Source organism: Arachis hypogaea, chromosome 20, assembly GCF_003086295.3.
Source record: "Arachis hypogaea cultivar Tifrunner chromosome 20, arahy.Tifrunner.gnm2.J5K5, whole genome shotgun sequence".
Classification (NCBI taxonomy): domain Eukaryota; kingdom Viridiplantae; phylum Streptophyta; class Magnoliopsida; order Fabales; family Fabaceae; genus Arachis; species Arachis hypogaea.
The window spans coordinates 36,390,727-36,407,122 of NC_092055.1; the positions used below are offsets into that span (position 1 = coordinate 36,390,727).

Sequence of the window (16,396 nt, forward strand, 5' to 3'; positions counted from 1 at the left end):
GAGAGATTTGGATGATTTCTCCATGAAGGATTATAGGTGTTTCCATAGGGTTCTCCCATGTAATTCACCTCTTCCATTGCTGGGTTCTCAGGATCATAAGCTTCTTCTTCAGAGGAAGCTTCCTTAGTACTGTCTGTTGCTGCTTGCATTCCAGACAGACTCTGAGAAATCATATTGACTTGTTGGGTCAATATTTTATTCTAAGCCAATATGGCATTCAGAGTATCAATCTCAAGAACTCCTTTCTTCTGAGTTGACCCATTATTCACAGGATTCCTTTCAGAGGTGTACATGAATTGGTTATTTGCAACCATTTCAATGAGTTCTTGAGCTTCTGCAGGCGTCTTCTTCATATGAAGAGATCCTCCAGCAGAGCTATCCAATGACATCTTGGATAGTTTAGACAGACCATCATAGAAGATTCCTATGATGCTCCATTCTGAAAGCATGTCAGAAGGGCACCTTCTGATCAATTGCTTGTATCTCTCCCAAGCTTCATAGAGGGACTCACCATCCTTCTGTCTAAAGGTTTGGACTTCCTCTCTAAGCTTACTCAATTTTTGAGGTGGAAAGAACTTTGCCAAGAAGGCATTGACTAGCTTTTCCCAAGAGTTCAGGCTTTCCTTAGGTTGTGAATCTAACCATGTTCTAGCTCTGTCTCTTACAGCAAAAGGAAAGAGCATAAGTCTGTAGACTTCAGGGTTAACCCCATTGGTCTTGACAGTGTCACAGATTTGCAAGAACTCAGCTAAGAACTGATGAGGATCTTCCAATGGAAGTCCATGAAACTTGCAATTCTGTTGCATTAGAGAAACTAATTGAGGCTTAAGCTCAAAGTTGTTTGCTCCAATGGCAGGGATAGAGATGCTTCTCCCATAGAAATCAGGAGTAGGTGCAGTAAAGTTACCAAGCACCTTCCTTGCATTGTTGGCATTGTTGTTTTCGGCTGCCATGGTTTCTTCTTCCTTGAAAAGCTCTGTTAGGCCCTCTAAAGAGAATTGTGCTTTAGCTTCTCTTAGATTTCTCTTCAAGGTCCTTTCAGGTTCAGTATCAGCTTGAAAAAGTATGCCTTTATCTTTGTTTCTGCTCATATGAAAGAGAAGAGAACAAGAAAGTAGGGAATCCTCTATGTCACAGTATAGAGATTCCTTGAGGTGTCAGAGGAAAAGAAGAATAGAAGGAGGAGGTAGATAGAAGAGAATTCGAACATATAAAGAAATAGGGTTCGAATTGCACCTTGAGGAGGAGTGTTAGCCCCTTAAATAGAAGGATGTGAAAAGAGGGGAAGAATTTTCGAAAATAAATTAAAAAGATTTTAAAAATTGGTAATTGGTTTTCGAAAACTAAGATTGAGAAAGATATCAAGTGATTTTTGAAAAAGATTTTGAAATCAGAAATTAAAAAGATATGATTGAAAATTAATTTTGAAAAAGGGTGTGATTGAAAAGATATGATTGAGAAGATATGATTGAAAATCAAATTAAAAAGAGAAAGTTTTAAAACTAAAGTTGATTACTTGACTAACAAGAAATTAAAAGATATGATTCTAAAATTTAAAATTTGATCCTTTCTTAATAGGCAAGTAACAACTTGAAAATTTTTGAAGTAAATCTTGAATTGAAGCAAGGATTTTTGAAAATAGTAAAAATAAATATAAAATGGAAAGAAATTGATTTTGAAAGAGATATGATTGAAAAGATATGATTTGAAAAAGATTTGATTTTGAAAAATTATGAAAACTTGAAAAAAATGTGAATTAAAAACAAAATCTTCCCTCTAGTGTCATCCTGGCGTTAAACGCCCAGAATGGTGCCCATTCTGGCGTTTAACGCCCAAATCTCTACCTTTTTGGGCGTTAAAGGCCCAGCCAGGTACCCTGGCTGGCGTTTAAACGCCAGTTTTCCTTCTTCACTGGGTGTTTTGAACGCCCAGCTTTTTCTGTTTGATTCCTCTGCTGAATGTTCTGAATCTTCAATTCAATGTGTTATTGACTTGAAAAGACATAGTTTTAAAAAATATTTTTGAATTTTTGATGATGGGAATCAATAAAAATGCAACTAAGATCAAATAAACAATGGATGTAAGACACCAAACTTAAAAGTTTGTATACTAAGGACTATAACAATGTAAAAATGCATGTAAGAAACAACAAAACATACAAAACAAGAGAATTTGAAGATCAGAGCAATGAAATCATCAAGAACAACTTGAAGATCAATGAAGAACAATATGTATAAATTTTCGAAAATTAGAAGGATAAAGACATGCAATTGACACCAAACTTAAAATTAGATAATAGACTCAAACAAGAAACATAAAATATTTTTGGTTTTATGATTTTAAAATTTTTTTGTATTTTTTTTCGAAAATTATTGATGAGCGGATATTTTATACGCTTTTTGGGGTTAATTTCATATAGTTTTTAGTATGTTTTAGTTAGTTTTTAGTTTATTTCCATTAGTTTTTAGGAAAAATTCATATTTCTGGACTTTACTATGAGTTGTGTGTTTTTCTGTAATTTCAGGTATTTTTCTGGCTGAAATTGAAGGAGCTGAGCAAAAATCTGATTCAGGCTGAAAAAGGACTGCTGATGTTGTTGGATTCTGACCTCCCTGTACTCAAAGTGGATTTTCTGGAGCTACAGAACTCGAAATGGCATGCTTCCAATTGAATTGGAAAGTAGACATCCAGGGCTTTCCAGCAATATATAATAGTCCATACTTTGCATAAGGATAGATGACGTAAACTGGCGTTCAACGCCAGTTCTCTGCCCAATTCTGGCGTCCAGCGCCAGAAAAGGATCAAAAGCTGGAGTTGAACGCCCAAACTGGCATAAAAACTGGCGTTCAACTCCACAAATGGCCTCTGCACGTGAATTGCTTAAGTCTCAGCCCAGCACACACCAAGTGGGCCCCAGAAGTGGATCTCTGCATCATCCATCATAGTCTACTCATATTTTGTAACCCTAGGCCACTAGTTTAGTATTTAAACAACTTTTAGAGACTTATTTTGTATCTCATGACAATTTCAGATCTAAACTTTGTATTCTCTGACGGTATGAGTCTCTAAACCCCATTGTTGGGGGTGAGGAGCTCTGCTGTGTCTTGATGAATTAATGCAAGTATTTCTGTTTTCCATTCAAACACGCTTGTTCCTATCTAAGATGTTCATTCGCGCTTAACTGTGATGAAGGTGATGATCTGTGACATTCATCACCTTCCTCAAACCACGAACGTGTGCCTGACAACCACCTCCGTTCTATATCCGATTGAATGAGTATCTCTTAGATTCCTTAATCAGAATCTCCGTGGTATAAGCTAGAACTGATGGCGGCATTCATGAGAATCCGAAAAGTCTAAACCTTGTCTGTGGTATTCCGAGTAGGATTCAAGGATCGAATGACTGTGACGAGCTTCAAACTCCTGAAGGCTGGGCGTTAATGACAGACGCAAAAGGATAGTAAATCCTATTCCAACCGGATCGAGAACCAACCGGTGATTAGCCGTGCTGTGACAGAGCGCGTGAGCGTAGTTTTCACTGGAAGGATGGAAGGTAGCCATTGACAACGGTGATCCACCAACACACAACTTGCCATAGGAGGACGTGCGTGCGTGAACAAGAAGACAGAAGAAAGCAGAGATTCAGAAAACAAAGCATCTCCAAAACTCCAACATATTCTCCATTACTGCATAACAAGTAACCTTTGATCCATGCTCTATTGTTTATTTGCAATTCAACTGATAAACATAATTGACTTCCTAACTAAGATTTACAAGATAACCATAGATTGCTTCAAACCAACAATCTCCGTGAGATTCGACCCTTACTCACGTGAGGTATTACTTGGACGACCCAGTGCACTTGCTGGTCAGTGGTACGAGTTGTGAAAAGTGTGATTCACAATTCGTGCACCAAGTTTTTGGCGCCGTTGCCGGGGATTGTTCGTGTTTGAACAACTGACGGATTATTTTGTTGCTTAGATTAGGAAAAAAATCTTTCTTTTTGGTTTAGAGTCTTTTATTATTTATCCCTTGTTAAAACACTTTAAATTTATAGCTCAATTAGTTAGAACGTGGTGTTTATGTTCATGGTAATTGGCTATCATATTTTTTAAAATCTTTTTCAAAAATAATTTTTTTTTTCTATTAAATCTTGTGCCAAACTTTAAGTTTGGTGTTTTCTTGTTGATTTTTCAAAAAAAAAAAATTTACTTCTTCAAAACAAGTGTTACATTCATAACTCATTTGGCTAGAGCGTTAATCTGTGTTCTTGGTAATTGGGTTAGAATCTTTTATATTCTTTTCAAAACCTTTTTCATAAATAATAATTTCTCTATTAAATTGTGTGCCAAACTTTAAGTTTGGTGTTTTCTTGTTGATTTCCCTTTGGTTTTCGAAAATTTTGGTTTGGTTTTCTAAAAATTTTAAGTTTGGTGTTCTTTCTTCATGTTCTTGTGTTCTTGTGAGTCTTCAAAGTGTTCTTGAGTTTTCCTTGTGTCTTGATCTTAAAATTTTTCAGTTTGGTGTTCCTTGGTGTTTTCCCTCCAAAATTTTCAAAAACAAGGAGCATTAGATCTAAAAATTTTAAATCTTGTGCTATCTTATTGTTTTTCTCTCTCCTCTTTAAATTCAAAAATATGTTTTCTCTCTGTTTTAAAAGCAAATTTTCGAAATCTATTTCAAAAATTCAGATTTTTTTTTAAAATTTAAAACCTTTTTTCAAAAAAAAAAAATCATCATATCCTTTTCAAAATTTCCTAACCACTTTCTCTCTCCTCAGGTTTTTGAAAATCTTCACTCAATTTTTATTTATTTTATTTTGATTTATTTTCGAAATAAATAAATAAATAAATAAATAAATAAATAAATAAATAAATAAAATAAAATAAATAAAAAGGTAAATCAATCCAAGTTATATCCCTTTATCCATCATGGACATAAGTGGAAATGAACAGTCCAGGAGGACTCTGGGGTCATATTCTAACCCCTCTACTGCTTCATATGGGAGTAGCATCTGCATACCCTCCATTGGAGTTAGTAGCTTTGAGTTGAATCCTCAGCTCATTATCATGGTGCAGCAAAGTTGTCAGTATTCCGGTCTTCCACAGGAAGAACCTACAGAGTTTCTGGTACAATTTTTACAAATTGCTAACACAGTGCATGATAAGGAAATAGATCAGGATGTCTACAGACTGTTACTGTTTCCATTTGCTGTAAAAGATCAAGTTAAGAGATGGTTAAATAACCAACCTAAAGCCAGCATAAGGACATGGAAATAGCTGACAGAAAAATTCCTGAATCAATATTTCCCTCCAAAAAGGATGACACAGCTAAGGCTGGACATCCAAGGCTTTAAACAAGGAGATAATGAATCCCTTTATGATGCCTGGGAGAGATACAGAGAGATGCTACGAAAATGCCCCTCTGAAATGTTTTCAGAGTGGGTTCAGTTAGACATCTTCTACTATGGGCTTGCAGAAGGAGCTCAGATGTCTCTAGATTACTCAGCTGGTGGATCTATCCACATGAGAAAGACAATTGAAGAGGCTCAAGAGCTCATTGATACAGTTGCCCGGAATCAGCATCTGTATCTAAGCAGTGACCCTTCCATGAAAGAAGAGGTTAAAACAGCAACTGCTGAACTCAGTCCTGTAGAACAAGCTGCTGAATTCAATCAGCAATTGGACTTCCTAACAAGGCAGTTAGCCGAATTCAAAGATAGATTACAAGAGACAAGGATGGCTAATATACATATGGAAGAACAGTTTAAGCAAACAAAGCAGCAGCTGTCAAGACAAATAACAGAAGAATGTCAAGCAGTTCAATTAAGAAGTGGGAAAACATTAAATACCCCACCTCAAGGCAGCAAAAAGCTAAGGAATGAGCAAACCACCCAAAATTCACCTGAGGACAGTAAGAGCCCAGGGAAAAATAATTCTGGCACTAAAACGCCAGAAAATTGGTGGAAGGCTGGCGCTGAACGCCCAGACCATGCCCAAAACTGGCGTTCAATGCCAGAAACAAGGCAAAACTGGCGTTCAACGCCAGAAATGGGCAAGGATCTGGCGTTGAACGCCCAAACTGGGCAAGATCTGGCGTTGAACGCCCAAAATGGGCACATTTCTGGCGTTCAGGCGCCAGGAACAGACAGTAAGCTGGCGTCTAACGTCACTCCAGCCCCTGACTCTGGCACTCAATTGCCAGTGAGGGATCAGATACACACAAGTGCTGATAACAACCCCTCTAAAAAGGCTTCTTTAACCACTAAGGTTGAGGAATATAAAGCCAAGATACCTTATCCTCAAAAACTCCGGAAAGAGGAGCAGGATAAGCAATTTGCTCGCTTTGCAGATTATCTAAGGACTCTTGAAATAAAGATTCCATTTGCAGAGGCACTTGAGCAAATACCTTCTTATGCCAAGTTCATGAAAGAGATCTTGAGTCATAAAAAGGAGTGGAGAGAAACAGAAAGAGTTCTCCTCACTGAAGAATGCAGTGCAGTCATTCTGAAAAGCTTTCCTGAAAAGCTTAAAGACCCTGGGAGTTTTCTGATACCTTGCATATTAGAAGGTGATTGCACCAAGACAGCTTTGTGCGATCTTGGGGCAAGCATCAACTTAATACCTGCATCCACTATCAGAAAGCTTGGTTTAACTGAAGAAGTTAAACCAACCCGGATATGTCTCCAACTTGCTGATGGTTCTACTAAATACCCATCAGGCGTGATTGAAGACATGATTGTCAGAGTTGGGCCATTCGCCTTTCCCACTGACTTTGTTGTGCTGGAAATGGAGGAGCACAAGAGTGCTACTCTCATTCTAGGAAGACCCTTCCTAGCAACTGGACGATCCCTCATTGACGTCCAACAGGGGGAAATAACCCTGAGAGTCAATGATGATGAGTTCAAGTTGAACGCTGTCAAAGCCATGCAGCATCCAGACACATCAACAGACTGCATGAAAGTTGATCTTATTGACTCTTTGGTAGAAGAGATCAACATGGCTGAGAGTCTCGAATCAGAGTTGGAAGACATCTTTAAAGATGTTCAGCCTGATTTGGAGAATTCAGAGGACATGAAAGAGCCTCTGAACTTTCTTCTAAAAGAGGAAAAACCTCCTAAACCCGAGCTCAAGCCATTACCACCATCCTTGAAATATGCATTTCTGGGAGAAGGTGACACTTTTCCAGTGATCATAAGCTCTGCTTTAAATTCACAGGAAGAGGAAGCACTTATTCAAGTGCTAAGGACACACAAGACAGCTCTTGGGTGGTCCATAGGAGACCTTAAGGGCATAAGCCCAGCTAGATGCATGCACAAAATCCTATTGGAGGATAATGCCAAACCAGTGGTTCAACCACAGAGGCGGTTAAATCCAGCCATGAAGGAAGTGGTGCAGAAAGAGGTCACCAAATTACTGGAGGCTGGGATTATTTATCCTATTTCTGATAGCCCCTGGGTGAGCCATGTTCAAGTCGTCCCAAAAAAGGGAGGCATGACAGTGATTCATAATGAAAAAAATGAACTGGTTCCTACAAGAACAGTTACAGGGTGGCGCATGTGTATTGACTACAGAAGGCTCAATACAGCCACCAGAAAGGATCATTTTCCTTTACCATTCATAGACCAGATGCTAGAAAGACTAGCAGGTCATGATTATTACTGCTTTTTGGATGGCTACTCAGGCTATAACCAGATTGCAGTAGATCCCCAGGATCAAGAGAAAACAGCATTCACATGTCCATCCGGAGTGTTTGCTTATAGAAGGATGCCATTTGGGCTATGTAATGCGCCTGCAACCTTCCAGAGATGCATGCTCTCTATTTTCTCTGACATGGTGGAAAATTTTCTGGAAGTCTTCATGGATGACTTCTCAGTATATGGAGACTCATTCAGCTCCTGTCTTGATCACCTGAAACTTGTTCTAAAAAGATGCCAAGAGACCAACCTAGTTTTAAACTGGGAAGTGTCACTTCATGGTGACTGAAGGAATTGTTCTTGGGCATAAAATCTCAAACAAGGGAATAGAGGTGGATCAAGCAAAAATAGAGGTAATTGAAAAATTACCACCACCTGCCAATGTTAAGGCAATCAGAAGCTTTCTGGGGCATGCAGGATTCTATAGGAGGTTTATAAAGGATTTTTCAAAAATCGCAAAACCTCTAAGCAATTTGCTAGCTGCTGACACGCCATTTGTGTTTGACACAAAGTGCCTGCAGGCGTTTGAAACGCTGAAAGCTAAGCTGGTCACAGCACCAGTCATTTCTGCACCAGACTGGACATTACCATTTGAGCTAATGTGTGATGCCAGTGATCATGCCATTGGTGCAGTATTGGGACAGAGGCATGACAAGCTTCTGCATGTCATTTATTATGCCAGTCGCGTTCTAAATGATGCCCAGAGAAATTACACAACCACAGAAAAAGAACTACTTGCAGTGGTTTACGCCATTGACAAGTTCAGATCATACTTAGTAGGATCAAAAGTGATTGTGTATACTGACCATGCTGCTCTTAAATATCTACTCACAAAGCAGGATTCAAAACCCAGGCTCATCAGATGGGTATTGCTTCTGCAAGAGTTTGATATAGAAATAAGAGACAGAAAAGGGACAGAGAACCAAGTGGCTGATCATCTGTCCCGGATAGAGCCAGTGGAAGGGACGCCCCTCCCTTCTCTTGAGATCTCTGAAAGGTTTCCTGATGAGCATTTATTCGCCATTCAGGAAGCACCATGGTTTGCCGATATTGCAAACTATAAAGCTGCAAGGTTCATACCCAAGGAGTACAACAGGACACAAAAGAAGAAATTAATTACTGATGCAAAGTACTACTTGTGGGATGAACCTTATCTCTTTAAGAGATGTGCAGACGGAATTATCCGTAGGTGTGTGCCTAGAGAAGAAGCACAGAGGATCCTGTGGCATTGCCACGGATCTCAATATGGAGGCCATTTCGGAGGTGAGCGAATAGCCACCAAGGTCCTCCAATGTGGCTTCTATTGGCCCACACTCTATAAAGATTCCCGAGAGTTTGTACGTAATTGTGACAGTTGCCAAAGAGCTGGTAATCTGCCTCATGGTTACGCCATGCCTCAACAAGGAATCTTGGAAATTGAGTTGTTTGACGTATGGGGAATTGACTTCATGGGACCTTTCCCACCATCATACTCAAACACTTATATTCTGGTGGCAGTTGACTATGTATCAAAATGGGTCGAGGCTATTGCCACACCCGCCAATGATACTAAAACAGTGCTGAAGTTCCTCCAGAAACATATTTTTAGCAGGTTTGGTGTCCCTAGAGTACTAATCAGTGATGGGGGCACTCACTTCTACAATAAACAGCTTTACTCTGCCATGGTTCGGTATGAAATTCGCCACAAGGTGGCCACTCCATATCATCCACAAACCAATGGGCAGGCTGAAGTCTCTAACAGAGAATTAAAGAGAATCCTAGAACGGACAGTAAATACCCGTAGAAAAGATTGGGCAAAGAGCTTGGATGATGCTCTGTGGGCTTATAGAACAGCATTCAAGACCCCTATAGGGACCTCTCCATACCAACTGGTGTATGGTAAGGCATGTCACCTGCCCGTGGAACTGGAACATAAGGCCTACTGGGCAACCAGATTCCTAAACTTTGATGCCAAATTAGCAGGAGAAAAAAGATTGCTCCAGCTAAATGAGCTAGAGGAGTTCAAATTCACAGCTTTCGAAAATGCCAAGCTATATAAAGAAAAATCAAAAAAGTGGCATGATAGAAAGCTGTCATCTAGAATCTTTGAACCAGGACAGAAGGTTCTGTTGTTTAACTCTAGACTCAGGCTATTCCCCGGGAAACTGAAATCCCGGTGGAGGGGACCATACGTGATTACAAGTGTATCACCATATGGTTATGTGGAGCTTCAAGATATTGATTCTGATAAGAAGTTCATTGTCAATGGACAGAGAATCAAGCATTATCTAGAAGGCAACATTGAGCAAGAATGCTCAAGGCTGAAGCTAGATTAAAAGTTCAGCAAGGTCCAGCTAAGGACATTAAAGAAGCGCTTGTTGGGAGGCAACCCAATTTTTATTTACTTTCATGGTTTTTCATGTTTTATTAGGTTCATGATCATGTGGAGTCACAAAATAAATATTAAAAAATTGAAAACGGAATCAAAAACAGCAGAAGAAAAATCACACCCTGGAGGAAGCACCTGTCTGGCGTTCAACGCCAGAACAGAGCATGGTTCTGGCGCTGAACGCCCAAAATGGGCAACATCCTGGCGCTGAACGCCCAGAACAAGCATGGTTCTGGCGTTCAACGCCAGAAATGGCTAGTAAATGGGCGTTGAACGCCCAAAATGGGCACCAACCTGACGCTGAACGCCCAGAGTTGTGTGCAAGGGCATTTTGCATGCCCAAATTGGTGCAGGGATGTAAATGCCTTGACACCTCAAGATCCGTGGACCTCACAGGATCATTTCAAGATCTGTGGACCCCACAGGATCCCCACCTTCCCTCCTCATAATCCTAGTTTTTTTTTCCACATCTTCTTTTTCATCTATTCCCTCTTCTTTTGCTCGAGGGCGAGCAACATTCTAAGTTTGGTGTGGTAAAACAATTATGTGAAGGATCTATAGCTCAGTGGTAGAACATGTGGCTGCAAATCAAGAGATACCTCAGGGGATGCACTTCCCTCCACATAATTATTGGAAGCAACTGAGGATAGAAATACCAAAAATCACTAGGAATCAAGCCACAAAGGCAAGGAAGAGACATAAAAGAGCTCAAGAACATCATTGGTGCCTCAAGAAGGAAATGCCATCATCACTAAGGTGGACTCGTTCCTTGTTCTTACTTTCTCTGTTTTTCGTTTTCTCTATGTTAAGTGCTTATCTATGTTTGTGTCTTCATTACATGATCATTGGTAGTAATTAGTGTCTAGTTTGATTTTATCCCCAATTAAGTTATAGTCTATTTTTCTCATCATCAGCAAACATGAATAAAATAGTAGATCTTTTGAATAAGAGGCAATAAAATTTCGAGTTTTTAATAAGAAAAATTCTAATTAGTAACATGTAGTGGCAATGCTTTCTGTCTTCTGAATGAATGCTTGAACAGTGCATATGTCTTTTGAATTTGTTGTTTAAGACTGTTAAATATGTTGGCTCTTGAAAGAATGATGAACATGAGACATGTTATTGATAATCTGAAAAATCATAAAAATGATTCTTGAAGCAAGAAAAAGCAGCAAAGAACAAAGCTTGCAGAAAAAAAAAAAAAAAAGAGAAAGCAAGCAGAAAAAGCCAAAGCTCTTAAAACCAAAAGGCAAGAGCAAAAAGCCAATAGCCCTTAAAACCAAAAGGCAAGGGTAATAAAAAGGATCCCAAGGCTTTGAGCATCAGTGGATAGGAGGGCCTAAGGGAATAAAATCCTGGCCTAAGCGGCTAAACCAAGCTGTCCCTAACCATGTGCTTGTGGCGTGAAGGTGTCAAGTGAAAACTTGAGACTGAGCGGTTAAAGTCAAGGTCCAAAGCAAAAAGAAGAGTGTGCTTAAGAACTCTGGACACCTCTAATTGGGGACTTTAGCAAAGCTGAGTCACAATCTAAAAAGGTTCACCCAATTATGTGTCTGTGGCATTTATGTATCCAGTGGTAATACTGGAAAACAAAGTGCTTAGGGCCACGGCCAAGACTCATAAAGTAGCTGTGTTCAAGAATCAATATACTGAACTAGGAGAATCAATAGCACTATCTGAATTCTGAGTTCCTATAGATGCCAATCACTCTGAGCTTCAATGGATAAAGTGAGATGCCAAAACTATTCAGAAGCAAAAAGCTACTAGTCCCGCTCATCTAATTAGAATCTGAGCTTCAATCAAAAAACTCTAGATATTATCGCTTCTCAACCTATTAGTCTTCTATTTTATTTATCTAGTTGCTTGAGGACAAGCAACAGTTTAAGTTTGGTGTTGTGATGAGCGGATATTTTATACGCTTTTTGGGGTTAATTTCATATAGTTTTTAGTATGTTTTAGTTAGTTTTTAGTTTATTTCCATTAGTTTTTAGGAAAAATTCATATTTCTGGACTTTACTATGAGTTGTGTGTTTTTCTGTAATTTCAGGTATTTTTCTGGCTGAAATTGAAGGAGCTGAGCAAAAATCTTATTCAGGCTGAAAAAGGACTGCTGATGCTGTTGGATTCTGACTTCCCTGCACTCAAAGTGGATTTTCTGGAGCTACAGAACTCGAAATGGCATGCTTCCAATTGCATTGGAAAGTAGACATCCAGGGCTTTCCAGCAATATATAATAGTCCATACTTTGCACAAGGATAGACGATGTAAACTGGCGTTCAATGCCAGTTCTCTGCCCAATTCTGGCGTCCAGCGCCAGAAAAGGATCAAAAGCTGGAGTTGAACGCCCAAACTGGCATAAAAACTGGCGTTCAACTCCACAAATGGCCTCTGCACGTGAATTGCTTAAGTCTCAGCCCAGCACACACCAAGTGGGCCCCAGAAGTGGATCTCTGCATCATCCATCATAGTCTACTCATATTTTGTAACCCTAGGCCACTAGTTTAGTATTTAAACAACTTTTAGAGACTTATTTTGTATCTCATGACAATTTCAGATCTAAACTTTGTATTCTCTGACGGCATGAGTCTCTAAACCCTATTGTTGGGGGTGAGGAGCTCTGCTGTGTCTTGATGAATTAATGCAAGTATTTCTGTTTTCCATTCAAACACGCTTGTTCCTATCTAAGATGTTCATTCGCGCTTAACTGTGATGAAGGTGATGATCTGTGACATTCATCACCTTCCTCAAACCACAAACATGTGCCTGACAACCACCTCCGTTCTATATCCGATTGAATGAGTATCTCTTAGATTCCTTAATCAGAATCTCCGTGGTATAAGCTAGAACTGATGGCGGCATTCATGAGAATCCGGAAAGTCTAAACCTTGTCTGTGGTATTCCGAGTAGGATTCAAGGATCGAATGACTGTGACGAGCTTCAAACTCCTGAAGGCTGGGCGTTAGTGACAGACGCAAAAGGATAGTAAATCCTATTCCAACTGGATCGAGAACCAACCGGTGATTAGCCGTGCTGTGACAGAGCGCGTGAGCGTAGTTTTCACTGGAAGGATGGAAGGTAGCCATTGACAACGGTGATCCACCAACACACAGCTTGCCATAGGAGGACGTGCGTGCGTGAACAAGAAGACAGAAGAAAGCAGAGATTCAAAAAACAAAGCATCTCCAAAACTCCAACATATTCTCCATTACTGCATAACAAGTAACCTTTGATCCATGCTCTATTGTTTATTTGCAATTCAACTGATAAACATAATTGACTTCCTGACTAAGATTTACAAGATAACCATAGATTGCTTCAAACCAACAATCTCCGTGGGATTTGACCCTTACTCACGTGAGGTATTACTTGGACGACCCAGTGCACTTGCTGGTCAGTGGTACAAGTTGTGAAAAGTGTGATTCACAATTCGTGCACCAATTATATAGAAAAGAAAATAAAGAGAATCAAAACTTTTAATAAGAATTCCAGGAATCATGCAATGTTAGTCTAAAGCTTCAGTCTAAAAAGGATTAGACATGTTTGGCCAAGCTTCAGCAGGACATTACATTCAATAGCTAAATTGATGAGAATCAATCAGCTTTTGTGATGGTGGGAACATCACCTTGAAACTCTAGAATTCATTCTTAAAAATTCTGAAGAAAAGATACCTAATCTAAGCAACAAGATGAACCGTCAGTTGTCCAACCTCGAACAATCCCCGGCAACGGCGCCAAAAACTTGGTGCACGAAATTGTGATCATCAACAATGGCGCCAAAGACTTGGAGCTCTTAAACATGAATCACACTTTGTCACAATTCTGCACAACTAACCAGCAAGTGCACTGGGTCGTCCAAGTAATAAACCTTACGTGAGTAAGGGTCGATCCCACGGAGATTGTCAGCTTGAAGCAAGCTATGATCATCTTGTAAATCTCAGTCAGGCGGATTCAAATGGTTATGGAGTTTAAGGTAATGAAAATAAACATAAAGTAAAGATAGAGATACTTATGTAATTCATTGGTGGATTTCAGATAAGCGTATGAAGATGCTTTGTTCCCCTTGAACCTCTGCTTTCCTATTGCCTTCTTCCAATCATTCATACTCCTTTCCATGGCAAGCTTTATGTTGGGCATCACCATTGTCAATGGCTACATCCCGTCCTCTCAGTGAAAATGGTCTTGATGCTCTGTCACAACATCGGCTAATCAGCTGTCGGTTCTCGATCATGTCAGAATAGGATCCATTGATCCTTTTGCGTCTGTCACACGCCCCACAATCGTGAGTTTGAAGCTCGTCACAGTCATCCCTTCCCAGATCCTACTCGGAATACCACAGACAAGGTTTAGACTTTCCGGATCTCAGGAATGGCCGCCAATAATTCTAGCCTATACCACGAAGGTTCCAATCTTAGATTAGAAACCCAAGAGATACGCATTCAAGCCATTGCTAGTAGAATAGAGGTGGTTGTCAGGCACATGTTCATAGGTGAGAATGATGATGAGTGTCACGGATCATCACATTCATCAAGTTGAAGAACGAATGAATATCTTGGAGAAGAAATAGACTTGAGTTGAATAGAAAAATAATAGTACTTTGTATTAATTCATGAAGAACAGCAGATCTCCACACCTTAATCTATGGTGTGTAGAAACTCCACCGTTGAAAATACATAAGAACAAGGTCTAGACATGGCCGTGAGGCCAGCCCCCAAACGTGAAAAGGTCTATGAAAGTATGAGTAAAAGATCGATGAAAATACAATAGCAAAAGGTCATATTTATAGAAAACTAGTGGCCTAGGGTTACAGAAATAGGTAATTAATGTAGAAATCTTCTTCCGGGCCCACTTGGTGTGTGCTTGGGCTGAGCATTTAAGCTTCCATGTGTAGAGACTTTTCTTAGAGTTAAACGCCAGCTTTTGTGCCAGTTTGGGCGTTTAACTCCAACTTTTGTGCCAGTTTTGGAGTTAAACGCCAGAATTCTTGAGCTGACTTGGAACGCCTGTTTGGGCCATCAAATCTCAGGCAAAGTATGGACTATTATATATTGCTGGAAAGCCCAGGATGTCTACTTTCTAACGCAATTGAGAGTGCGCCAATTGGGCTTCTGTAGCTCCAGAAAATCCACTTTGAGTGCAGGGAGGTCAGAATCCAACAGCATCTGCAGTCCTTTTTCAGCCTTTGAATCAGATTTTTACTCAGGTCCCTCAATTTCAGCCATAAAATACCTGAAATTACAGAAAAATAGACAAACTCATAGTAAAGTCCAGAAGAGTGATATTTATTTAAAAACTAATAAAAATATAATAAAAACTAATTAAAATATACTAAAAACATACTAAAATCAATGCCAAAAAGCGTATAAATTATCCGCTCAACAGTGAGCATGAAATTGGCAACATTGATAAGAGGATAAAGAAGTGTCCCAAGACTTGAACCCCATCGCCTGAGCCTTACGTTTGCGCCAATATTTGTGGCAAACATGAGGACAAACGTTGCTTGAATGGCTGCCTGGGAGGAGCCTCACGTTTGCGTCAACGTTTGAGGCAAACGTGAGGCCAAACATTGCTAGATGAATGCCCTGGAGGAAGCTCATGCCTGCGCCAACGTTTGACCTCAAACGTGAGGTCAAACGCCAATAACAGCAGCTGGCTGGTTCTGCATAACTTACGCGAAGAAGTTTGAGTCAACGTTTGCCTCAAACGTTGACTCAAACGTAAAGCACCAACAGCCCAATTTGCATGCAGATTTCTTCTCAAGACCAAGAATGATCAATTGGGGCCATCTTCAATCCAATTCCACTCCGAAGCAAGCAAAGCCCACATGACACAAAGACACACAGAGAAGCTAGATTAGGAATTTTATTTTGTAAATATTGTTTTCATTTTTTATTTTCATTTTGTAAAAAGCCTATATAAGGCATCATTTTCATTTTAGAAAGGAGGTTGGCTCTAATAGAGAGTATTAGAGGCTGGCTCCACTAGGGAGCATTAGGATTTGAGAGCTCTCTCTTAGTTTTCATTTTTGTTTTGAATCTTGGGTTGAGAATTGAAGAAATTCTATTTCAATCTCACCTTGAGAATTCTCTCTATTTGCTTGTCTGCATAATTTCAGTGAATTGTGATTTGAATCAAAGCTCTCTTTACTGCTTTCATCTCTATTTCTTCCTCAATCTGTTTGCTCTTGGATCAAGGAAGGGATTGAGATCTAGACTTGTTTTCTAGTCTCATTGAGCTCCTGAGATCTTCAACCTCTCATTTAGATTTTGCAATTGAGCCAAGCTGCTTTCTGTTTTGATTTTTCAAGTGATTTTCCAAATCTGTTTGAATCTGCTGC

The 16,396-nt window shown here is 39.6% G+C and overlaps 1 non-coding gene across 1 annotated transcript; it reads left to right on the plus strand.

The window, feature by feature from the left end:
• Positions 1–443: 443 nt before the first annotated feature.
• LOC112787876 (small nucleolar RNA R71) lies at positions 444–551 on the plus strand. Its single transcript, XR_003195263.1, has one exon. It is a non-coding gene; the product is annotated as a small nucleolar RNA R71 (small nucleolar RNA).
• Positions 552–16,396: the final 15,845 nt, after the last annotated feature.